This window comes from Lontra canadensis, unplaced genomic scaffold (genome assembly GCF_010015895.1).
Source record: "Lontra canadensis isolate GAN:19392208 unplaced genomic scaffold, GSC_riverotter_1.0 scaffold162, whole genome shotgun sequence".
Taxonomy (NCBI): domain Eukaryota; kingdom Metazoa; phylum Chordata; class Mammalia; order Carnivora; family Mustelidae; genus Lontra; species Lontra canadensis.
The window spans coordinates 1,118,308-1,145,124 of NW_022631156.1; the positions used below are offsets into that span (position 1 = coordinate 1,118,308).

At 37.4% G+C, this 26,817-nt stretch overlaps 1 protein-coding gene across 1 annotated transcript in view; it reads left to right on the forward strand.

The window, feature by feature from the left end:
• Positions 1-2,388: 2,388 nt before the first annotated feature.
• The window catches only part of PCDH15 (protocadherin related 15), a 1,265,671-nt gene continuing 1,241,242 nt past the window's right edge, over positions 2,389-26,817 (forward strand). The window contains exon 1 of the mRNA XM_032845308.1: positions 2,389-2,438. The gene's annotated coding sequence lies outside the window, so the exon portion shown is untranslated. The remainder of the gene's footprint in view (positions 2,439-26,817) is intronic.

The window sequence follows — 26,817 nt, forward strand, 5'->3', positions numbered from 1 at the left end:
CTGTGTTTTCTCCTAGGACTTTGATGGTTTCAGGTCTCACATTTGGGTCTTTAATCCATTTTGAGTTTATTTTTGTGTGTGATATAAGAAAGTGGCTCAGTTTCATTCTTATGCATGTTTATGTCCAGTTTTCCCGATGCTATTTGTTGAAAAGACTATATTTTCCCATTGTATATTTTTGCCTCCTTTGTCTTAAGTTAATTGACCATATAGGTATGGGTTTATTTCTGGGCTCTATAATGTGTATTGATCTATGTGTTTGTTTTTGTGCCAGGACCATACTGTTAAGCTCTTATTTATAACTCCCCAAATGTAGGACTGGTGATAAAGTGTTAAAAAAGTAAAAATTTAATTGTTTGGTCTTGAGAAATATAATGATTAAATATATGCACATACACATGAATTTTTTTTTTTTACATAACTAGTTTTTACATATAATGAAATTATACAAACTTCTGTTTCATTCATCTTCTGTTTCCTCATTCTGGAGACATTAAATGCTACACATCATCTGGAATCTCTGCTATATTTTGTAATGTGTATAATTGTTACTCAGGAATCATGGTAAGCAACTCAAAGTGTTACCAAATAAACTCAAAGCACAGTATAATCAGTTTGTTTGGGGCACCTGAGTGCCTCAGTCAGTTAAGCATTTACCTTCAGCTTGGGTCATGATCTTGGGGTCCTGGGATCAAGACATGAGTCAGGTTCCCTACTCAGTGGGGAGTCTGCTTCTCCCTCTCCCTCTGACAGCCCCCTGCCCCAAGTCATGCACTCTCTCTCTTTCTCAAATAAATAAAATATTTAAAGAAAAAAAGAGAGAAAAATAAAATGGTTTGTTTAAAATGGGACTGAGGGTTCAGCAGCTATTCAGAAACATAGGACACTCCTACAGAAAATCTAGGTATTTCTGGTTCAAAGGAAGTATTCCAAGGAAGCTATACTCAGAGCCCAAGTACAGTCAGGAGTTCACTGTAATAATTGTCTTCTCATTATGGCCAATGTTGATCAAATCAACTGAATAATTCAGTCTTATTCAGTCCATGCAATATTCTTTTTTATAGCTCTTCTTAAAGTATGTTAGGGATCCATCTATGTCAAGAGTTTTCCAAATGTGTTCTGTAGAGACTTAGAATTGTACAAAAATGTTCCGGATGCCACCAAGAAGGCAGAGTGGGCAGGTGGAGGGCAGTGAAGATCCTGTTAAACCCCATCCATATTCAATGATATATTTTAAATATGGATGCTAAGCTTACATTTTATGGTGAAAAAAATAGATGAATATGCTGCTTATGTTTTTAATTTAAAAAACTCTCCAATTTATTTGTCCTTAAAGTCAGATATGTTTTAATCCTTAAAGAGGTGTATAAACTGGCTTTTGTGTATTTCTTTTAATTTTTAACTTGTCTAAAATTTTTTATATATTCATAAAACACACTATTATCAAATTTCAATGGTATTTCCTAGAGTTTCACAGTTCTCACATTTCTTGTGACACTATTTACTTGCTACTATTAAATATAAATAATTTTAGAAGCACTATCTAAATGTATGTGTTTTTATTTCCATGTATTCAGTAGTTCACAGAGTTTGATTGTGAGAGAAAAGTATTTTTTTTTCTATAAATTAAGTGTGTCTGTTAGCCTTATATTCTGGGGAGCTTCAAGAAAACCCATTTCAGTGTTTGAAACAAACTACACCTATTTTCATCTCTGTGTCTATTTCCTGATACATACACACTCAATACAGTTTGAACCATGGAACTATAAGAGTGATAAATAATTAAGACATTCTCTTCAACTGTGAGGAAAATTAAAACCCAATAGGAATAAAATGTCTTAAGATTTTGCACTACAGTATCCTAAAATTATCCATTTCTCCTTTCAAAAAGCAGAGATGCACGATTTGTGAACCCAAGGTAATAATGATGTGGTATATCATTTTGGAAGTTAAATTTGGTGTAGGCTCCGAAGTAGCATTTGATCCATATAGTTGTCCTTATTTGCCTTCAATTAGTTTGCCATATTACAAAACACTGTGCTTTTGAAGTGTCAATGAAGGAGAATTTACACTGTGATTCCTTATTATAGGACTCTGGTAAAATGGCATAAAAATTTGCAGGTGATTTTCTGTTTCTTGAGTAAAGAATATAATGTGGAACATATATGATGAACACATTCATATAGTTAGATTTTAAGCAGGAAGCAGCTTCTTGCAAAAAAGACTTACTCATCAGAATATGCATTAATTCGTTGCAAACATGAGTATAATCTGCAAGAAAATGAGTTGCTGCTTGTGTTCTGCGCTTGAACACAGTCTTTGTTTTTAATGTGACATTGATCAGTAACTTTATCCTACAGGAAAATGGAAATATCATCCCTTATTCAAAACAGTTGAAGTTGCCGAACCCGGGGTTGACAGAAGGATAAGACGCCAGGGTGAGTAGTGGTTACACTTTTCTTAAAATTCTATCCTCTATATAATATCTTTTGCTTGGAAGAAGAGTGATGTGTTACATCTGTCTCTCATCCTTAAGTTCATGAGCTACATACAGAGCCTCGTCTGACCCTAGAGAGAGAGAAAAAAGAGTTAATCACTGAGTATATAAAATCTCTTCCCAGAGAAGTGAAATGCCAGTATTTTCTCTTTTAATGCATTAAAACAAGCAAACCTTCTTCCCAGTTTAAATGTATTATTCCTCATCGATCACCTCCTTCTTGGGGAGGATGTCCTAGCAGTAAAGCAGGAGACACGTGGCATCCATCACTATGTGTCAAAGGGCCACCAGGTCGATGGCTCTTTTTGAACTTTGCTGTTTCAGAAAACCATAGCTGAGTATTATAGGCAGAAGTTTGACATTTTCAGGATGGAAATCAATTTTCTTTTATGTGTTTCTGAAGTGAGGCTTGTGCTTTGATTGCAGAAGAAATGGCTTTTGGAATTTTGGAGTAACAAAACAGGAATTAAGATAAAATTTGGTGAACAGTCGCTTCAGTGAAAGTAAGGAGAAATGCATTTTAGTGGTCTAATAATATTTTAAATCCATGGAAATAGAATTAGAAGCAGAAATTTATGGAAATAGGCACCGGATAATGTCTTTTAAATTGAGATAGTAGTGAATGAAATTTTTATTTAAAGGGCTCAGTTAAAAATGGAACATTATATTTCAGAAAAACAAATACTTTTAAAGATGAAATACATAATTATAATTTGCATTTTATGAAAAAATATAGTATTTTTAGGAAAATATATATATTATGAAAAATATAGTATGTATCTATGTTTTATGAGAAAATATATAATTTGTGTGTGTGTATGTATATATATATATATATGCCAATTTTTAAAATCCTTTTGCTCCTAGAAGAATGTAGGCTCCAGAGAGATAAAGGACTCGTTTCTTTCAACCACCAGTATATTTACAGTATCTATCACAATTCTATGGCATACGAGACACTCCATAAATATTTGTTACCTCAGTATTTTAAAATATTAAAAATAACAATATTTTTACAATGTTATATTTTGTAACATAACCATAAAGGTGACACAAAACAGTTTTGTGGATAGATTTATAATATTTAGCAAATGAAGAGCTGAAATAATTTTCCCTTGTCAGCCATTAGGACTGCAATTTTTAAAAAATCTACTCAAAAGGTGTTTTGCATATCTTTCAGAACGATTTCAATTTCTTTTTTAGTCAGGTACCACATTAAATAAATATATCCAACAGGTAAATTGTTTACAGCAACATTTAGTTTTACAGGTGTTATTAATGGTGTTGTCAGTTGTACTAATAGTGCAAGGACACAAAACCCTGACCAGAGAGAGTGTTTTAGATGCCATCCGTGAAGGGACTGTGTGAACTCAAGGGGAAGTGAGCGCCCTGTGACCACACTGTGGCACAGAGCTCCTTGGGAATGCTTATGCTTCTGTGGGAGGGCTTTACCCAGAGAATTGGGCTCCCTTGAAAGCTTAGGTTAGGTGATGCTAAACAGAGGGTCTCAGATCCAGACTGGATCTTAGCCCACACTACTCGATCTCCTGTAGTAGCTAGAAGGCTTGGCGGTTGGGGTGGGAGTAGGTGCATGGGTTTCGTGATTTACACGACTGACTGTGGACCTTCACATGTTGAATTTGTCTCAGTGACCTAATCCTAGGGAGTCTCCTTGGCACACGTGTGTGTCAGCTGAGCTATAATTATTTCTATATCCACTCTTAGACTGAATGAAAGGAATCACCAAATAATGTGTACACGTCTAAGCCTCTGGGAAACTAATACATTATTTGGTAATTTAGCTTTTTTTTTCTGTGATCAACATGTTTACTCAAGTTGAAGGAACAGTTTGTTTAAAGAGTGTAAGTGAGGCCTATTGTGTTTTCTAAGGGAAGCATGTGAGGTTGAGGGAGCAGTAATTTAAGAGCTATAAGAAAATAAAGCAGGTAGTGTCTACATCGAATGGGGTTTATAATTGTGTAATCAATTCCATTAACGTACCTAAAGCCTAGTACTCTTGGCTCCATTGAAATTAGAGTAAATAATTTTAAATCCTAGAGCATAGATTCCCTCCTCAAGTACGTTTGCAGCAGTTTTGACGTTAATTATCCACATCACTCAAATAATTACCACCTAACTTGTTTATAACACAAGGTATGCTGTAACTTCTACCTCGAAGAAGCTTAAGTGATCCTTTTATCATGGACCAGGGCAGTTAGCTAAGTGGCTTAATTGTATCAGAGAAAATCACTGGAATAGTAACTGAATTCATAGAGAGTCAGATATTATCAGATGAGGGCAGCACTTTAAAGGAAAAACTGCAATTCCGTTAAAAAATATTTCTTTGCAGTTTTCTAAAGCAGCATTTGCCAAATCAGCGATCTTCAAATAACTGGGTCTTAGACACAATCCAATGAAAAAGATTCCTGTGTCAAAAACGTTTGGGGAATTCAGGGAAAGGATCTGAAGATTGAGACTACATAACAGGAATGCATATAATGCATTACAGGAAACAACGTTCGCAGAAGTCTTGCCATTAAAATAAAAAAAAATCGTTGAATTGTGTTTTTCTAATTTATTTGACTATTAAGTTGTTTTAATTTTTTTAAAGATTGATTTATCCATTTTAGAGAGGGAGAGAGAACACGGGCATGTGTGGGTAGAGGGGGCAGAGGAAGAGAATCTTCAGGCTGACCCCCTCTCCCCCAAGTGGTGAGCCTGAGGGTGGGCTGGATCTCATGACCCTGAGATCATGACCTGAGTTGGAATCAAGAGTCCAGTGCTTAAACAACAGGGCCACCCAGGCACCCCTAAGTTGTTGTTACTTTTAACCTACGAGCAGGGTTTTGTACTTTTTTTTCCTTCTATGAAGGGCCCTGTAATAAATACCTGAAGCTTTATGGGCTGTGTGGGTCTCTGGCGTAACTACCTGATTCTGCTTTTGTAGGACAAAAGCAGCCTTAGATCTTACCCAAACAACTGAGTGGTGGTGTTTTGATAAAACTGCACTGAAAGAGCCTGTGGGCTGAATTTGGTCTTTGTGCAGTAGTGGGGCCAAATCCTGCTGATACCATGCAGAGAAGCTCTTGGAATTTTTGAGGAAAGTCCTTTATTCCTATAGAGCAAACTCTAGAAGTTAAGCTTCCAGGATGCAGCCCCTCCTCTTTGGTGACCTTCATCCTTGATGGGTATGTGGGGTAAAGAAGGACATGATGAAGAGAATCCCTCTGTACAGAGAAATCAACTCCATCCTCCCTTCTACTCAGGCCGGGGCATTGATAGGACCACTAGGTTCTGGGCAGCTATGGGGAAAAGGTGTCTGGTGCTTCTGCCACTCACAGTGGACTTTATGGTTCACTGTGAGTGTTGGTGATAATTTGCAAACGACAGGGATTGCAGCTAGCGCACAGAATAAAATGCATGCTATCCTTGCCACATGTGCATGAAAAATGTTTCCGAGGAGACTAAAAGGACAAAAAGGGTTTGGTTACAGGTGTCAGGGAAGGCTTCATGTTAGTTACTAACAGGGAGTTAGTTCCCCAGAAGCTTGGAACAGGAGAGGGCATAGGTGTGGGTGGAGGGGCACGGAGGAGGGGAGGCAGTGGCGATGGGGCAGCATGGCCCTTGTGCACAGACAGGTGGCAGAACATAGGTCTTAAGACTGAAAAGTAAGTCTGGATCAACAAGACACTTGAGGTCCAAGAGACATGCCAAGCCCCTGAAGGATATCAGCAGGTGGAGATGCAATTTACCATTTGCCCTCATGTGAGGGTAATGCTTCTCTGTGTTGCCTGATGATGCCTTGTGGATCGTCTGTGCTAAGTTGTAGCATAAAGTGTACTCAACATTCTTCAGGAGGTTTTGAGTGTTTTAGAGACCAATAGAGCATAATCTGGGCATTTGGGATTGAGTGAATATAAGGAATAGTTAAACCTACAGCATCCCCCTCCATACCCCAGGACAAATCCTTTGTTGGGCAGGCCATAGCGTGTTTTCAGCAGTGCATGCTTGTCAGAGATCGGGGCCGGAGGCTCTGGTTTCTGGTGTGGCCATAAGGTGTGTGCTGCCTTTACAGCCCTGTGCCTAAACCTTGGAGCAAGAAGAGGGCCAGGCTGTTTCTGGGGTGGGAATCTGCTTCACTAGCGGGGAGCTGGACTTGCCAGAAGCACCACCAGATCTTTCCACTTAAATTCAGTGTCCCAGAAAGTGGTTGGATGGTCACTCCGTGTCCTGTGCAACGGAAACAGGAAAAACACCTGTTTGGCGTTCCTCCCACCCATGTAGGGAGTGAAAGGATATGAGAGTGTGCAGAGATGCAAAGGGACAGCCATTGGCATTCTTAAGTATTCTGTGAGCTTTTTCAGAAGATGATTTTAGACAAACTACAGCCTGTATTTATGTTCAACATGAATAAATATAACCTGATAAACTTATAGAGAGAGAAAAGGAAAAAAAAATGTCTTTTGAAATAGGTTAAACAAAGCTCTGTCAGATTCACATGACATAACTGGAAACTATTTGACTCAGACATGGCAAAATAGTCAAAGCTTTTCCGTTTGAGATGATGTGAGCATCTTTTTGTTTGTTAGTCACCATAGAGTGCATCATTAGTTTTCGATGCAGTGTTCCAAGATTCATTGTCTGCATATAACACCCAGTGCCCCATGCAATCCGTGCCATCCTTAATACCCACCAACAGGCTTTCCCACCCCCTCCCTTCTAAAACCCTCCATTTGTTTCTCAGAGTCCACAGTCTCTCATGGTTCATCTCCCCCTCTGATTTCCCCCAATTCACTTTTCCTTTCCTTCTCCTAATGTCCTCTGTGCTACTCCTTATGTTCCACATGTGAGTGAAACCATATAATTGACTTTCTCTGCTTGTTTTATTTCACTTAGCATAATCTCCTCCAGTCCCATCCATGTTGACACAAAAGTTGGGTATTCATCCCTTCTGATGGCTGAGTTACACTCCATTGTATCTATGGACCATATCTTCTTTATTCATTCATCTGTTGAAGGGCATCTCGGCTCTTTCCACAATTTTGCTACAGTGGACATAGCTGTATTTTAGCATCTTTTTTTAGATTTAAGGTGTATTTGTGGTTTATGAGTGACTTAATGTGATATGGAAGGGATACAGAACTGAGACTGCAGCCGGAGCCGACCTGGGCTCCCTTGCCTACCGCACACCTTCGATTTGCTTGTACTGACGGTGCTCAACCCCACGGGACATCAACATCCCTTTCATCATCTCTGAAATGAGTGTAGTACTAATAACTGCCCTTCACCCTGTGTAGGTTTCTTGCAAGACCCCAGTGAGGTGGTATTTTTAAAATTGCTTCATCAACAGTAAAATACTCCCCATCGTCTCTCTTGATCTCTGCCCATCCCTCTTCCCCCCTCCCTTCCCCGCCTCTGCTTGCACAGAACTCTCTCACAGGACTCTCTCCCGCTCCAACACTTGAAATGATAAACAGGATCATGGAGATGCCTCCAGGGCCCCTGCAGTAGCTTCCACCACTTGGTTTGTTTTTCTACTTAAAGCAAATTGAATCACGCCATTAGGTGCTGCTTCTTTAATGATTACATCTTTTTCTCACTTCAGAAGCTTTTATACCTGACCCCAGAGCCTCTGAAAGCCTGTGACATATCCTCAGCTGTTACTCTGTTTGTCTGAATGTGGAAGTTCATATATCAAAATTAGAGAGACCATAGTGGAGGCAGTTCTGTCTTGTAATATAATGAGTGTCTGGATCATTATTTTGGACCATTAAGAATAAGGAGGATTTCTCTCACTAGGTAACTGAGGAGTTATGGATCTTTGAAATGTGGAAGGTCAATGATACTCCCCCAACTTACTCCTTTCTGATATCTCTTCACACCCATCACATCAGTAAGATTAACATTCACAGAGCAGATCAGAAATGCAGACCTAGCCCTCATCACCTCTAGTTGTACACAAATTTTTTAAATCACTGTCTACTCAAGAAGAAAATAAAATAATAAAAATATATGTATGCAAATATTTATATATGATTTTAAATGTGTTTTTAAAGTGACAGAGTATAATAAATTTACCAATAACCAGCGTAATAAACATTTTGATGATTTTCTATACATGCACTCTGATCTACTTTCATGTGTGTGCTAGACCCTTTATAATGAAAGTAATCATGAATATAACTCAAATTAGTATATGCAATAAAGTAAGTTTACTGACTTATGACTCTGACTATCCAGAATTCTTCAGGAAACGATTGATCCAAGGGCTTCGTGATTTCCCTGCATTTTGAGAGCTGATGTCAGTGTGACTTCTGCACTCTCCATGGCCTGTGTGGTTCCAGATTTCTATCCTTAGCCTTCCCAACAAAGTCCCTAAGACTTCTCCATCCAGCCCATCCATGTCGAACCCCCCCCCACCCCCGCCCCCAAATCCCCTCTGAACCAGCCAGTAACTGTAGCCAGCGCTTATCAGTTTAGCTCAGGTCACAAGCTCCACATCTGGAATGAGCCAGCTGTCAGGATGCCCAGGTCACAGACATGGAGACTCTTGAATACAGAGGAAGGATGGCATGTGACACGAGCTGTAGTGCATTCTACTTCCATAATAACAGGTCAGATTTATGTGTGCTTGTGGGCATATTTAGTGTCTGGATTTTAACACCCAATATAAAGAATAAATACAGGTGTTCTCCCACAAGCGTAGGAAATAAGTGTTGTCATGAACTTTGCATTCAAAACGCTTAAAGTTGCCACTTAGGAGCGGGGGTTGATGCAGAAGATCAAAAAGCCCAGTAACTTTGCGTGGTTTAACCAAATGGCAAGAAGCTTTATTGGAAAACTGATCATGGCTGCTTTAGGTATTCCAAAGATCACAGTCATCAGGACCTATAATATCTTCCAGTGTCCAACCATCTTATTTAGTATATCTATGCAGCAATGAATCTCATTATGGAGGTATGTATTTTCTTAATTCCAAAAAATTCAGCAAGAATGGAACTTCTTCAAGTTAGATATTCATTGCATATGGCTCAAGGTTGGGCTACAATATAATTGTCCTCAAATATGTGTACAAGATGCATATGATCGAGCTGTGCTCATGCTTTGGACTGTGGGTCCCTGATTACTTACTTTTATCTGCATGAAAATAGACCCCTTTATTTCTAGGGAAACATTTGCTCTCCACGGGTTTCCTGCATTGGTTTGTTTTGGGTATCCTTGCACAGTCCTCTCTAGACAGCTGTCGGGGATTCAGTCCTAATGTTGGCTTGGTGTGACCCTGAGTCATGTGGATGGGACCCCAGTGAGAAACATTTATATTTAGAACCTTGTCAGAAATCAATGCTATGTATTCTTTATTGACAAATACATCACAAACCTTGGTTTTTCCAAATATTGTTTAAGGACTTTGCCTCTTCATTTCTCTATATGTACTAAGAGCTCAGTAGCATCAGCTCATGCTTCTGGGATTGATGGTGCTCGCCGGCATCTGTGAACTAGTGATGTGCACAGTTGTTGAACAAAGATGCTCTAAAAATCATGTGACTGTTTCTACCAAAGGGAAGTTGTTAAAAATATTTTTTATAAAGCAGCCTCTAAGGACCTCTCTGAAAACTATCATTTGCCTCTATGGGAGACCTAAAATAGATTTTGTTTTCCTGATCAACAATTTTTTTTTAGTATGAAATATAGATAACTGAAAACGATTACTTTTATTTTTTTTCCCCATCAGGAAACTGAAAGTTAAATCTGTGTTCACTCTGTTCCTAAATTTTCAATGAAAATAACACTTTTATTTATAATAAAATAAAGAGTAAAATGTGGAGCATGGACATTGATAACATTTAATACCCTGAAATAAGTAGAACAAGTAAATAGAAGTGACACCTATAGTGGAAATAACCAGAGTTAATGCTTAGGCCTCCGTTCTGTAATGGGCCAGTTATTTTATTTACCACTTGTGTACAGAACCATGTCTCCATCAGCCTCCTAAGATCCTCTGTGCAACAACACAGTGTCTGCATTCCTTTGTGGGTCTACACCGATCTGCTGATGCGCCTTGTCTCTAGGCCATCCTGCCTGGTGCCGTCCTGCCCCCCTTCTGGTGGCTAGGAGAACTCAGAAGAATGGCTGGCTTCCCCCAGCACGTGTCCTTGTTCGACCAGCTCAGACAGAGCAGTGCAGCCTGAGGACCAGCCCCGCGAGGATGCTGACAGGTGCAGGAGGCTGGTGCTGTCCCCAGTGGCTCACATGGATGTATTTGCATTGACCAGAGAGGAATGGGTCAGAAGTAGAAAGATGTCAGTGATACCCCAGCAATTCTTAAATACGCAGGCTTCAGTGTCTCAATTTCCAAGAGGTGAAAAGTCTCTCGGTATCTCCTTTTATGTCCTTGTCTGATGATCCACCGAGTACTTTCCTCATAGTGGTCCTTGGAAATTTCTGAGCACATCTGAGGGCCACAGCTGCCTAAAGGGGTCTGGCAGGCTTTTCTAGACCCTCTCCTCGTTGCCACTGTGCTCTCCTGAAGCCATCACCAAAATGCTAGCTCCTTTACTTTGGACTGAGCACTAAGCATGTGAAGCCTCGGAATCCAAATTTTGGAAAGCATTCTTTCTGTACTGATTTTTAGTCATTACATTAAAAATGCACATCATCAGTGTGCATTTTTTTTTTTTTGGTGTGAACCTATTTTTGCTAGTTGTTGTTGCTGTTGTTGTCTTAACTTCACAGAACCATTGGTCCTCTTGTACATTATATTCCTTATTTACCTCACAATACTCTATGCATATGCAGGTATCACATTTATATAAATGTCAATCTTCATACATACATACAGATGCACATGGGATTTCACAAATATTTTTAAGGTTGATTTTCTTTTGATTAACACTAGTTTTCACTCTAAGGTGAAATACACCTTTATCTGTCTATATACCTGTCTCTCTCCAGAGGATTTCTGGATAGCTTAAAATACTAAAGTTTGAAAAGTTTTCATAGTTATTAAATTTACTATTATATACTATATCAAAGAATAGCTGTAAGGTCTTTATTTCCCATCGGTATGCTTTTTTAATTTTAAAGCAGCTTCTAACATCCTGAAAAATAAAATTCATATTTTTTTACATACCTAAGTACTATAAAATTTTTCTTCCATTCAAACTTCAGTCTAACTCATGATAGTCCCAAATTTTCTGAACATATATATAAATTATGGACTTCAAACTTAAACCAGAGATTAGCTGTATTAAAGGAAATTTTATGTGGTGGTGACGCATATAATGAGCTTTTATGTTGTAATTTCTCAGTCTGTGAGTGCAAATTCGGTTATAGTCATTTTCAGAACTTAACTCAATTTGTAAATGTTCAAATGTGTTTCTCATGGTAAGGATTTGATGACTTTGGGCTTCAGTCCCTAGTTGTAGCCTGAGGCCCTTGGATAACTTGTTTGAGCAGAACCTGACTCCTTATCTTCACTATGGGTACGTCACACAGGAGGCAACACTGAGGCCCTAAATAGAGCCTCAGAGCCAGAAGTGTGGAACCTCGATGAACATGTGCTTGAACCTTGAAAACCAGTGCTCATGGTTCTTCCTACAGTTACAACTACTGAGACAATAAGCAAGCAAGGGAAGGGGGGTTTAGATAAGGATCCCACTACTGGCACGGAGAGGTGCCACTGAGAATTCATAAAAGAACCTCCTCTGAGAATACTAAGTCTCCTTTGCCCCATAATGATTACAAAAATTGCCATCAATTGCAGTCAATTTAGAGAGACAAACCCTTACTCAAGACTGATGGCAGTCCATACCAAGGTGCCCACCTTGATGAGGGGAGAGCAGGTTGGACCTCAGCCTCCCCTTCCCCAGGTGAGCTGATGGGACCCTGGGGGCAGGACGCAGCCTGGGTAGCCCTGGGATCGTGTCCGTGTCTAGGTCCTCAGTCTTGCTCTGTCTTTGCAGGCTCATTTGTTCTCATGGATAAGAGACTTTCCAAATACATGAGCTGTATGTGTGTAACCAGACACAGTAGGTCAGTTAATTGACAGAAAGTGATGACAATTGTCCTTTCAGAGTAAAATACAAAAAATATTATTTTGGTTTCTAAACCCTACTTCATATTTTTAAAAACCACTAATTTAATTATCAGTATGTTCCTCTCTAAGCATAAGGTTAAATATTTCCATTGAAATAAAGAAGTCTGGGTGGCGCAAGGGAGGGAAGTATTATAACACTAACCCTAAATAGTTCATGGGATTTATATAAACACTGTGTGTATGTGTGTATGTGTGTGTGTGTGTGTATCCAAGGACAGATGTCCACTGCATGCAAATACACATGCACACAGAATCATGAAAGATATGCACTTTTTTATTTCATGATATAGTTCTTGAATTTAAGTATAAATATTATCATTATTTTTTGTAGTCAAATGCTAACTGCTTTTTTTTTTAATTTTAAAAAATTTTTTAAAAGATTTTATTTATTTACCAGAGAGAGTGAGCACAAGCAGGGGGAGTGGCAGAGGGAGATGCAGGCTCTCCCCACTGAGCAGGAAGCCTGACGGGATACTCGATCCCAGGACCCTGGGATCATGACTTGAGCCAAAGGCAGACGATTAACAGACTGAGCCACTCAGGAGTCCCTCTTTTTGTTTTTTTAAAGATTTATTTATTTTAGAAAGAGATAGAGTCGGGGGAGGGGCAGAGGCAAATGGAGAAACAGATTTCTGAATGAGCACAAAGCCCTATGTGGGGGGCTGGATCCCACTATCCTGAGATCATGACCCCAGCCAAAACCAAGACTCAGTGCTCAGTTGACGGGGCCACCCAGGTGCCCCACTAACTGCTTTCTTAGAACAAATGTGAGTTGTTCTTTAAAAAAAAAAATCTCATTAATGGGCACCTGGGTGGCTCAGTTGGTGAAGTGTCTGCCTTCAGCTCAGATCATGATCCCAGTGGGGTCCTGAGGTCGAGTTCTGCATCAGGGTCCCTGCTTTTTTGGTGATCCTGCTTCTCCCTCTGCCTTTTCTCTGTCTCTCATGAATAAATAAGTAAAATCTTTAAAAAAAAAATCCCTCATTAAGATATTTAACTCTTCCTATTTCTTTGCACTTGTGTTCTCTGTCCCAGTTCCCATTCTCGTTCTCTTCCTGTCTCACTGGGATGGTTTTCAGTAGTGCCCTCAAGATCCCTCAGCTCTCAGGAGGTCTTCCGCCTAGGGCCCATGGGGTCTAGCAGGGAAGATGGGCCTGTGTGCAGTCTCCTTCGTTTGCAAACCTTGGCTCTAACATTTCAGAGCTCTCTGACCTCTAGCCTCTGCTGATCTCGTCAACTTATTGTTTGTCATTCCCTTTTTTCGCTGTCATAAATGACACCCTATTAAACATGAATTAAAATAAGGCACTATATACCTGAATATAAACAGGTATATAGTGCCTTATTTAGAATTTTTAAATTAAAAGAAATTCTGAACATAATTTATTTTTTGTAACTCGTCTGGGGTCAAAACCTATCCTTACCTGTTGTGAGGCTCATTTTGACTGTTTGCCCACTTACTGCGGATGTTCATGTTTCACTGTAGAAAGATTAATTTTTTGGTAATGAGATGCAGCTCCTGACCCTTGTGAGATTTTATATAATCTTCTGCATATGGAGTATATTCCTTTTTAAAATCTGCATGCGGCACCTGCCTGTTAGCAAGGTTTTCAGAAAAGGAATGTGCGTTATAGTTGCAGCACCTGGTACAGCCAGACATCTTTGTACACGTCCTTGTTGGAAGGGGTCCAACCACAGCTCACCCTCTGCAAACTCCCTTCCCTGAAATCCATCTCAGTCATTCCTTCTTCCGGACTTCCCTCTCATCCTTATTGATATGGAAACGCATCCTTTTGTACCCTGTCTTTACCACTGCTGCTGCTTCTGTCCACTACAGTATTTATCTATTCCGTATCTATGCTATATGGTGACTGTAAAATGCCCTTCCTAGTAGTTCCTAACATCTTTGAGAATTAAAATGGTAGTCTTCTCATCTTTCTATCACCATCATACATTCTGCCCAGTATCTTAATAAACAACAGGACCTTAATACACATTGATGAGTGTTTGTTGAAAAATACATAATGGGAAATGAAGTTAGTTAGCAAGAATGAAAGTTTTATCTTTCCCCCAAAATATTGGATTGTGTCGTCATCGGAGACAGGGATCTGTGCAGGTGACCATTAAATTTTTACCTCTGGCTCTTCCAGAATAAATTAAAAACAGTGGGGTTATCTTGTCAAATGCCTGATTTGCCATGTCCATGTGTTAATTACTACCCAACTCAGCAAAGTGGAAAGAGTTAGGGACTATTATTTACATTTGTGTGTGCCATTGTATCACATTTATTAGTTATAATGATTATATGAATTAGAGACTAATTTTTTAATAGTTTCTTTTTTTCTATTTTTTAAATTTTAATTTAATTTTTAAGTTTCTTTTATTTATTTATTTTAAAATTTTTATTTTTTTATTAATTTATTTTTTATTAACATATAATGTGTTCTTTGTTTCAGGGGTACAGGTCTGTGATTCATCAGTCTTACACAATTTGCAGCACTTACCTCTTAAAGTCACCCGACAGAATACTTAGCTATTAAAACTCTCCTCCCTATCTTTTTTAATTTTGATAATACTCATATACTCAAAATTTTTTGAAGAAATTAGCCAGTGGCATTTTTCTGTCACTTGAAGGGAAAAGAAAATCTACCATACATAAAAATTTAAGTGTGATTTTTTTTTATTGATTGATTGATTGATTTGAGAGAGACAGGAGAGAGAGAGAGAGTACACACACATGAGTGGGGGGAATGGACAGAAGGAGAGGGTGAAGCAGGCTCCCATTGAGCAAGGAGTCCAATAAGGGGCTCAATCCCAGAACCCCAAGATCATGACCTGAGCTGAAGGCAGGCACTCAACCAACTGAACCACCCAGGAGCTCCCTAAATGTAAATTTTTAGCAGAATCAAAGTGCATCTCTTCTGGATATTATGCCTGATAAAAATTCTCTATACCATGTAAGGCAACTGAGAAAGAAAGATCTTTGACAAATTTGATATTTGTTTCTTCTTCTGAGTTTTTACACTTACACAACGAGGTGGTAGTAGCTGATGGAAGGCACAATGGCATATGTATCTTTGCTGAATAGAGAGATGCTTGGCGTTATTCAGCAGCGCTATCCAACTATTAACTGCAATATTCAATTGATCTACTTCAGGAAGATGAAGAGATAAATCAACTGCAAATGTGAAATTGGGATTCTGAAGAGTCTCAGTTACCATTCACACATGCAGTGCATCTGATTTTCTTATTTTAATATTCACCAGCTTCAAAATCTAACTGAGGGCTCTTGGCTTTCTATTCCTGCTGGGAAAGCATTAACGTTATGGCATTCACGCTTCTATTTTCCTTCTGAACAACTACTAGTGAAACTTGAATACCAGGGATGGTGAACATTTTTAAAAGACATTTTGGGTTTTATTTCTATTTCTGTACCATCAAGGAGTCATCCCATTTAAGTGAAATATTACATTCCCATTTTTATGTTTTATATGGCCATTTTGATACTGCATGGTTATGTAAGCTGCTGGTTAAAAGACTATATAATTTTTCCCCTCCAGTTGTGATATCATGTCAAATACATAGCTTTATTATGTGCGTTTAATTGAATCATTTGCCTGTGACATATTTTTGTGTGCAAATAGACGGTGACTGTAAAATACGGAGCAGTGTGTTTTTGTGGGAGCACTTCTATATCTATATTTTGAAATTTAAATGGCTGAATTTTCAGCTACTGTTTATTTTGACTGCGCTACTGCCAAAAAGCAAACAACTTAAAAATTAGAGGTAAGGTTAATAGTGTCCCAGAGCTGTTAGAAATGTTGTTTTGTCAAGCCATTTATCTTGTATACAATTGTCTTTATACTATATTCCAGTAACAGCATCTCTTCTGATGTGAAAATGCGTGTTGTTGTAAATGCCTGCAGATTGGCAGACCTGTAGCTTCTCCAGCTCCCCCACCCAACCCCTTGTCTGCCCTAACTGGACTCGGATCATCCAGCCCATAATTTAGGTGAGAATGCTCCCAGTGGCCTGTGTGGGCCCTGAGTAGCTCAACCAGGAAGTATACAATGGTATGTGCCTAGCATCCTCTTGGCCAAAGCTCAGGAGTGAAAACATGATACCTTTCAGGCTGGTGAGAGCCAACTGCTCTCAATTCTGGAGCTGTGACCCTAGAAAGGAATAAAAGAGTAGTGGGACACCTGGGTGACTCAGTCAGTTAGGTGTCTACCTTCAACTCAGGTCATGATCCCTTGGTCCTGGGATTGAGCCCCACATCAGGCTCCTTGCTCAGCGGGAAGTCTGCTTCTCCCTCTGCCTGCCTCTTCCCCTGCTTGTGCTTGCTCTCTACCTCTCTCTCTCTCTCTCTCTCTCTGTCAAATAAATAAACAAAATATATTTTTTAAAGAGTATAAAAGTAGCTCATCAGACCCTTGAAACCACCCCCCCACCTATGAATGTTAACACCACAGAAGAAAAACTGAAAAAGGAAGGGAAAGGTACTTTGCTCTGGTCACAACTTTAAAACTACTTGATAAATAGTTACCTGAAAACTTAGAACTGGAATTTTCAGTTCTATGAAGCATAACACTGTCTAAACTAATTCAAATTGTTTCTTTCTGTCACTTTCAATATAGATTTTCAACTGTTACAGAGGGAATTGGGTTTTTCACCACCTAATTATGTCTGTTCTTATCATGAAGTGTTCATAAGATGATTTTATCTTATAAGTATTATAGCTTCTATCACTTGTTTAGAGAATCGGTATTACTCCTCTACTTGTATACCTTTTGATATACTATACATCTCTATAACCGGGATTTTAAGATGTACACTAATTTTTCACATCAAAATAGTGAATACGTGCTAGAATTGTTTTTAGTATTTTAAAATTTATTTTTTATATTGTCTTTTATGGGGATTTTTTTTTACTTGAAATATAGCTGACACACAATGTTACATTAGTTTCAGATGTACCACATAGTGATTCAACATTTCTGCATGTGATGATATGCTTAGCATGGTGTAGCTACCATCTGTCACCATACAATGCTGTTTAAATGCTGCTAACTCTATTAAATGCCAGTGACCATGACTTTTGTCCCCATGACTATTCATTTCACAATTGGAAGCCCTTAATTTCCCAAACCCCCTTACCCATTTTCCCATCCCTCTACACTTCAATAGTCATCAGTTTGTTCTCTGTATTTATGGGTCTGTTTCTGCTTTTGTTTGTTTACTCATTTGTTTTGTTTTAGATTCCACATATAAGCAAAGTCATATGATATTCGTCTTTTTCTGACTGACTTCTCTTAGCAGAATATCCTCTAGGTCCATCCATATGGTCTCAAATGGTAAGCTCTTGTTTTTTCAATGGCTGAGAGATGTTTCATTGAACATGTATATGTCACATCTTCTTTATTCATTGGATAATTGGGTAGCTTTCATATCTTGACTATTATAAAGGTTGCTGCAGTGAACACAGGGTTGCATATATCTTTTAAGTTAGCATTTTAGTTTTCTTTGGGTAAGTGCCCAATGGTGGAATTATTGGATTATATGGTAATTTTAATTTTAGTTTTTTGAGGAGCCTCCATGCTGTTTTCCACAGTGGCTGTGCCCACTTGCATTTCCACCAACAGTGCACGAGGGTTGCTTTTTCTCCACATCCTTACCAACACTTGTTGTTTCTTGTCTTTTTGTTTCTAGACATTCTGAGAGGTATAAAATGGTATCTCATTGTGGTTTTGATTTGCATTTCTCTGATGATGAGTGATACTTACATTTATTTTCTATCAATTAAGAAGTTTTCATTGAGAGACTGCTCCATTTTTTTTTTTTTTAAGAGAGGGAGTACACCTGAGGAGTTGGAGGGGGACAACAACAGAAGGGCAGAGGGAGAGAATCCTAAGCAGGTTCCAAGGTCAGTGTGGAGCCCAACACAGGGCTTGATCCCCTGAGACCCTCAGATCTCGTGACCAGAGCTGAAATGCTTAACCATCTGAACCACCCAGGCACCCAAGACTGTTCCATTTTTAATACTTTCAAGTGATCATTTTTTTTTGTGATTTAAATTCATGTAAGTTGGCTGAATATGCTGAAATATGTTTAAGTAATATTATTTAGTTTTAATCACCCCATTTTATATTTCTATTATTTATTGTCTGACATAATGAAGACCAAAGGCAAAAATGAACCTCGCATTGCTATTTCATGATAAAGCTCATATTGATGCAGTGGTAACAGACATGTTTCCTTAGGTTTTATTCTTACTTAGTTTCCAAAATTTAATCAGTAGTTTTTATTTTAAAATTCTGTCATTAACCGCACTTGAGCTTCTTTTCAAGATTTTTCACTGAGAACCCATTGTATATATCTTTGTAATAACTCATTGGGATAGGTTGCTTTATAAGGATCATTTCATGTTTTGTGTATATGATATGACGTTTGAAGATTTGTTTAAGGAAAATGAAGGCTAAAATGAAATCTGAAAAGTGATTACTATTTTTCTGTCCTGCAGAGAATTTACTGAAATAGATTTTTCACTAAAATCCTGAAATGCACTTTCCATAGTGAAACTTTATATGCTACCAAATTTAAGGGCTGCAATTTACTTTTTATTGTGGATCTGAAAGGTTAAATTTTAATGCTAATCTTACCCAGCTACTACAAGATTATGGATTTGGTTCTGCCAAGAAGTTCAACTATTCTCTGGGTTGTAAACTAAAATGTTCTCCATTAATTTAAATGAGTTAATATGATGATATGTATATATATCTCTTGAATAATGGATGTAGGATCTAGTCCACCATGTCTGACAGATGTTAACACTTTTGTCAATGTGGTTTAATCTTCGTTTGATTTATATACCTCATTTTTTTAGTACATTTTTGACTTACTGTCTTCTGGGTCAGTTCAAACTCAATCTGTTCATAAATATTAACACCTCATGTCAAGGTTTTGTCATTCTTTTCCTAAAATGCAGTAAAGTATTTTGTTGGAGATAGTGTTGAAGTGGAAGAAACAGATAATAAGTAGCATTTGCAGTAACAGTTGAAGAGTGGGAGTGGAAAAACTCACCACTATCTGCAAGAAACAGAATTTTTTTTCCTGTTAAGATATTTTCTTTAGCTTTTAAACATGCTTAAAGGGTAAGATTAAATGGAGCAAAAGATGACATGGGTAGAGTTTGGGAAGAAAGGTTATTTTTTCCCCTATAGGAAATTATATGTCAGGAAGCAGTAATTACTACTTCTGAGTTAGCAGAGGAGAAGCAAATGGACTATAGAGATCTGTTCTCCAAGGTTGAAAAGCATCTCATGAAGGAGAGAGAGACAGGAAGATACAGAGGAGAAGAAAAGAGAGCAGAAAGGAAGGTTGAACAAAGCAGGAAAGAGAAGGAGAGAGGAAAGGAAGGAAAGAAATACACAAATTTACTCAAAGCTGTCTACACTGTCTTGAAATTAAACAATTCCCTAGCGCTCTGTATTTCTTTGCTCCTTGTACAACATATTTATCCCTAAAGTAAACATTTTATTTTGAAATTGGTTACTATTTAAAATTATGGAAAATAAAATCTATAATGCCTGCACACTTGATAAATTTTTTATCAATTATTATTTTATTGCCTATTTTATACAACTATGTATAACATATATATGAGGATTTTGCTCTGCACTAGTTACCAGGAAAAGTCTTCATTTTATTCCTTTTGCTATTTGTGTTTATTTGTCAAATTGATAGGATTATATGTCCTTGGGTTACCTGGATGCAGTCAGTTAAGCCTCTGACTCTTGATTTTGGTTCAGATTGTGATCTCAGGGTCGTGAGATCGAGCCCAGAGTCTGCTTGAGATTCTCTCTCTCTCTCTCCTTCTACCCCTCCTGCTCTCTCACTCTCTCTCAAAAAATAAATAAATCTTTTTGAAAAATAGGATTATTAGTCCTCAATTTATAGCAAAACAAAGAGGTGCAATTTACCACTAAATTCAAAAAGGGTAAATACACCAATCATATATAATGTCTTCTGTTTATATTGCTAAATGTTTATTCTTCTAATTCTATTTTTACTGAAATTTGAACTGATGGTAAAACATGTTAAATAACACCATTAGAAAACAATGCTTTTATTCAAATTCTTTCAAAATATTTCAGATAAAAACCTCAGAAATCATAAATTGAAACATTTGAATGCCCCATGGACATAAGCAGTTTGTAAGCATCTCTTTGAAAGGGTGTGTGTGCATGTGTGCTTGTGTGCACATGTGTGCTCATGTGGGCATGTGTGCACATGTGGGCGTGTGTGTGCACATGTGTGTGTGTGTGTGTGTGTGTGTGAATGTGCACTGAGAGGAACAAAGAAGGCAATCACATCTTCCCCTGAAAGCTATGCAGTTACTTTGTTAGCTTCCAGCGATCTCATCAATGTCTTCATCAGGTTGCACTGGCAACTGCTGTCATCAGTTTAGGGACTTAACACCATTGTCTAATTAATAATTACACTTTCTGCTTTCTCAAGGATATGTTGCAGAGAACAGCCCACAGATGTTCTGTAAATCCTTTGAAATATTGACAAAGTCATTAAAATCTTTATTCTCTTGATGATGAATAGCACACCTTTTAATACAGATTCAAAAGATTTAAATTCTTGGTGTAACTTGGTTTGTTATAATACTTAGCATCTATATGTCAACTATATGTATAGTTAAATATTTGCATCTCTATGTTTCTCTATTGACTGATGGATAGATGTTTTTCTTCTGGAGAAGATCCACTGACCTAAGGAAAAAAAAATAGTACAGTTACTTACGGAATCTATATATACTGAGATCTCCTGACAGGTGATCTATCGTGAATAATGAGACAGGGCAGCTTTCTATCCATCAGTATGGTGTGTTGGTAACAATGAGGCAGCCACATCGTACCATTAGGTTAGCATGTCTCAACCTTGACCACTAGTGATATTTTCGGCCAGATAATTCTTTGGGGTGGGAAGATGCCATGTATATTATAGAATGTTTGGCCATATCCCTGGCTCTACTCACCAGATGCTTATAGTACTGTACCTTCTCCCTAAATGGGAGAAACAGAACCATCTCTAGGATCTCTAGATAGTGCAAGACACTCCCTAGGGAGCAAAGCCATCTCCATTGGGTAACTACTACATAGGTGACTGGTCTTCAAAGATTAACCCATGGTACGACTGTATTACATTAAGAAAAGAGAGATTCAAATTGTTTTTTAAATGAAACATGAGCTGTTTAATTTTATTAATTGCCCTAAACTGTGGAAGAAAAATTTTGTTATAAACAAGCAAAAGCGCATGTTTATTATGAATGTTGTGATAGCAATGGCTTTTGCTTTTCATAATCTTAGACATTATTAGGCAGTAAACTACAGTAATAGTATTTAAAATTTATTTTTTCCAACTTATTTTTCATTTTAGCTACTGGCTCATTTGTGTTTAGTGTTTATTACTAATCTGTTTAAAATAAGCCATTCTCTCAGGGTACCTGGCTGGCTCAGTTGGTGGAGTGTACTGCACTTGATCTTGGGGTCGTGAGTTCAAGCCCCACAGTGGGTATAGAGTTTACTTAGTAAAAAAATAAAATAGGAGTGCCTGGTGGCTTAGTCGTTAAACATCTGCCTTCGGCTCTGTTCATGATCTCAGGGTCCTGGGATCGAACCCTGCCAAGTCGGGCTCCCTGCTCAGTGGGAAGCCTACTTCGCCCTTTCCCACTCCCCCTGCTTCTGTTTCTGTTCTCACTGTCTCTCTGTCAAAAAAATAAATAAAATCTTCAAAAAATAATAAAATAAAATAAAATAAAATAAAATGAAATCAGCCATTCTTATAATCCTTATGGTTCAAAATATATTTAGTATGTGAAAAAGAAATAACATTTTTATGACCCAGTCTTTTATTCATTTATAATCCTCCGTTGCAACTAGCAAAATGTTAGAAAATAATTGTGTTGATGAAACCCCCCCTTGGATTTATAGCTTATGTTTCATTATACATAAAATGTTCCTTTTTGAAACTTTTTAAATATGGAAAATAATTCAAACTCTATTTTTAAAATTATGATGTTATAGCCATATATCTTATTCGCACCTGGGGAAAGGTTCAAGGTCAAAATCAAAAGAGAAGGGTGAATAGCTTAGAAGGCTAACCATTAACAACAGTGTATGTAGTTTCTGTTCTTATATTTCTTTTTTAAATGTAATATATATTTTGAATGGAGTGAAATATGCGGGCCATGAGCATACAGTTTGATCAGGTTATTTCAATACTCTTTTCTTGCCAGGCACCAGCTGGTGTGTTTCACCTGTATTAGAATGATGTCCAAATGGAAATGTGCAGTATATACTCATCTGGGTCTGAATTGTTTCCCTGAGCATGTCTTTGATGTTCACTCATCTTGCTGCATATTTCAGCCACGCCTACCTTCCTAGAACCGTGTGGTATTTCCGTTGTATCAATAAACCTCATTCTCATGCTCACGAGGATTCTGTTTTTTCCAGCTTGAGAATATTACATATATTGCTGATGAACTTTCATGAATCAATCGTTAGATGGTCAGTTTTTCCCCATTTCTCTTACTGTTTTGTCATAAAGTAAGTGTATATTTAAATTTAGGAAGAGGGTCAGATCTCCAAAGTGGTTGTACCAGTTTACATTCCCATCAGGAGCATATGAGAGTTCAGGTTGTTGCCTATCTTTGCCATTTCGATTACTCTTTTTAATTGTAGGCATCTTTACAGCTGGGCAATGTAGTGACTTCGTGGTTTTAATTTCCATTCCCTTAATGACTAAAAGTGTTGATCACATTTTTGTGTGATTATTGACCATTAACATATACTGCTTTATGAAGTGCCTAGCAGTGCCCAGCCCATTTTTAATTGATATTTTTTCTTTTTTTATTATTGCTTTGAATGCATTGCATATATGTGCTAAGAATATTTTCTCCCCGTTTGTGCTTATCTGTGCACTTTTTCAAACCTGCTCCTGGCACAGCTTCCTTCTTGCTTGTACCTGCAAATTTGAGCTCCTCAGCCGCTGCTTGGAATCCCAATTCCTACCTTGTCAGCTTAGCTAGCTCTTCCCCTCTGTGTTTCCTTTGCACACCCTGTTCCTCCACCCCAGTCTGGAAGGGACGTCCAGGCAGAAGATTAGGGTCATTATGTAGCTCATTTCACTTGTTTCTCTTTTGTGAGTGTCCATATTGTGTGCTGTTGCTGCCTCTTGTCTCATATGGGCAAGTTGTCATTTAATTTTTTTTCTTGTTTTATAGTTGTTTATGGCAAGCAGGCTAGTCTGGTATGAGTTTTTCCCTGATGACCAAAAGCAGGAGTTCCCTTTTTTTGTTATACTAATATTTTTGAATAAATTAATTTCAAAAAAAATTATATGAAGAAAGGAATTGATTCAATATTTTTAAAGAGTCATATTGACTTTGGCATATATGTGTTCAAGTGTAGGTTTAATTAAATATTGATTCAGAATGTTTTCATGTCTTAATACTTGGGAATTCACTAGAATTAGCATGACAACTATTTCAGGCCTCAACAAATCACGGGAAAAAAATTATCATGCTCTAGAGTCTAGAGACCTGTACTCTGAATAAAAATTTGAAAAATTTCAAATAATCTTTTATCTTGTTCAGTTTCTATGACAGAAATATGCTAATAGTTTTATAAAAGGAAATCAGTCTATTTGTGAATTGGGCAGAATGATTTGCAAATACATTTTAAATGTAGGTTTCATGACTCTAAGAAAAATATGATTTTAAATCATCCCATAGTTTATTGAAGTAAACTGATATCATAATTAGAATGCTTGATATTATTTAAATTCTATGAAGGCTTAATTGATTCATATTTATCATAGAAAAGAGCTTGAATTCTAAATACTTAATAATTACAGCTGTTATCTGAATTTTCCGTATAGAGAAAATATTTTAAAAATAAAATTTAATTAAGATAATTATTTTTCCATAGATAAGTGAATATAAGAGCAGATTTTAAGTGCATGATTCTTATCATATTATTGCTTTCTGGTCATAATTGTATTTAAACACAGGGTCTTATTTAGAAACAATAGAGTCTAAAGAATTTTTTAAATAACACAATAGATGCTTTTTAAAAGATATTCTTTGACTTTCTTTACTTCATTTTCTCCAAGTAGCTCAGAAGAATAACTTTAAATTCCTATTCAAAATGTTGTATATATTATCTTGTATTTATGAGAAGTAAGTAGTAATCCATAGGTGCACCTGCTCCTTTGGGATAATTGCTTATTTGTAGTTTTTGAAGTAATGATAAATTACTTAGAATGTTTATATATCTTATAAACACAATGTAAAAATTAATAGAAATGTGGCTTTAATAACAATTGGTTGTGATCCTTTTGTTCACTATAAAATATACAGAATTATAGTACATTCTTGATCGTGTGTACTATTTTTATACCATTTTATAGTCTTAATTTACATATCTCATCTTTTATTTAATAGACGTTCTTGATCACTGTGTAATATTTTATACCATTTTGTAGTCTTAATTTACATATCTCATCTTTTATACTATAGCATTCATTTATTTTCTGCAGTGAAAGATACCTATTCAGGTATTTTGATGGTTAATAATCTCTGAAATTTTATATTTTTATTTTTTTAAATATTTTACTTATTTATTTGACAGAGATCACAAGTAGGCAGAGAGGCAGGCAGAGAGAGAGGAGGAAGCAGACTCCCCGCTGAGCAGAGAGCCGAAAGTGGAGCTCGATCCCAGGACCCTGGGACCATGACCTGAGCCGAAGGCAGAGGCTTTAACCCACTGAGCCACCCAGGCGCCCCTCTGAAGCTTTTTAATATACAACTTAATACAAGTCTTCTTCTATTAAAAGCCTTGTTATAAATTACCTTGGTCTGCCATTGAGAACCTAGATCCCTCCCTTTGGCCTTTACTCTCTTTTGGTATGTAGCTTTCTTCCTTAGGCTCACAAGGTAGATTTTGCACCAGAGTGTTACATGTGAATTCTAGGGAGAAGGAAAGACAAAAGCAGAAGGCAAAATCTTGCTGCCAACTGAGCCCACCTCTTTAAGTAAAAAAACAAGGAAAAAAACCAGTAACATCCAAGGGGACTTCTGCTTAGAACCCATTGGCCACGTGAGACTTTTGGCTTAACTGGTTGTAAGCAAGTCTAGGTTATCACTGCTGTTAACTAAATGAATGTCATGATCAAAAATTGGTCATTAGGAAGTACAAACAGTATAGAGGATAATCATTAAGAAATCAAAACCTCTGCCACAGAGAGCCAAAGAGGAAATTCACCTGCTGGGACTCCTCACTCTCTCAGTTGGTTTCACAAAGAAACACTGAGCTAGATATTTTATTTAAGTTGCTAAAGGAAATGGGGAAGATATTCCTGTTTATAGTTTTATAATTTATAGCTAATCTATATTTCTGTTTCATCTTTGGTCACTGTGTTTTTGTTTAGTCTGTTTCTTTCCATTTTGCAGTCTGATGATAGGACAGCTTAGAGTCTTATATTTGGCAAGACTACATACTTAATTGGACTATTATTTTTAAAGACAGGCGATTTCTAATAAATCTCAGGTATATACTTCAGTGGTTAATGTTATAAAGTAGGAAAACTATTCTTTTCGGTTCTCCATATTTGGCTATTTTACTATTTTCTGGAATTTTTGTATATTGACAATTTATTTAAGCAGATTACTGATATTACTATTTAGTGATAGAAACAACTCCAAGTGACAATGAATGTCATTTGTTTCCAAAACACAGAACAGTTTGAGTCCCCCTGAACAAAGATATATTTTTCTCTGTCTTTATAATTTGAGAGAGATTATAACCCCAACAATTATGACCCTACATACAGTCCTATCACAGTTAATGAACATTCCAGAAGAATAAATATGCAATTTCCTATTGGCTGTTGTCCTTGAACACCATGAAAGGGATAGATAACTACCTGTGATACTTCTTTTTTTTATTAAATCCCATTTTTTTTTTCTCCTGTGCATCATACAAACCCCAACTGCTTTATTCAGAATCTCTAAGTAAAGTTCTTTTTGAGTCCTCCCCTGCTTACCTCAGGGATACCCTCTTCTCTTTCCTCCCGGGTCTGCAACTGCTCATCTAAATAGCCAGTGAACCCTGGTACTCCTTTGAGTAGTTGGTGGCAGATGGTTTGTGGGGGCTGG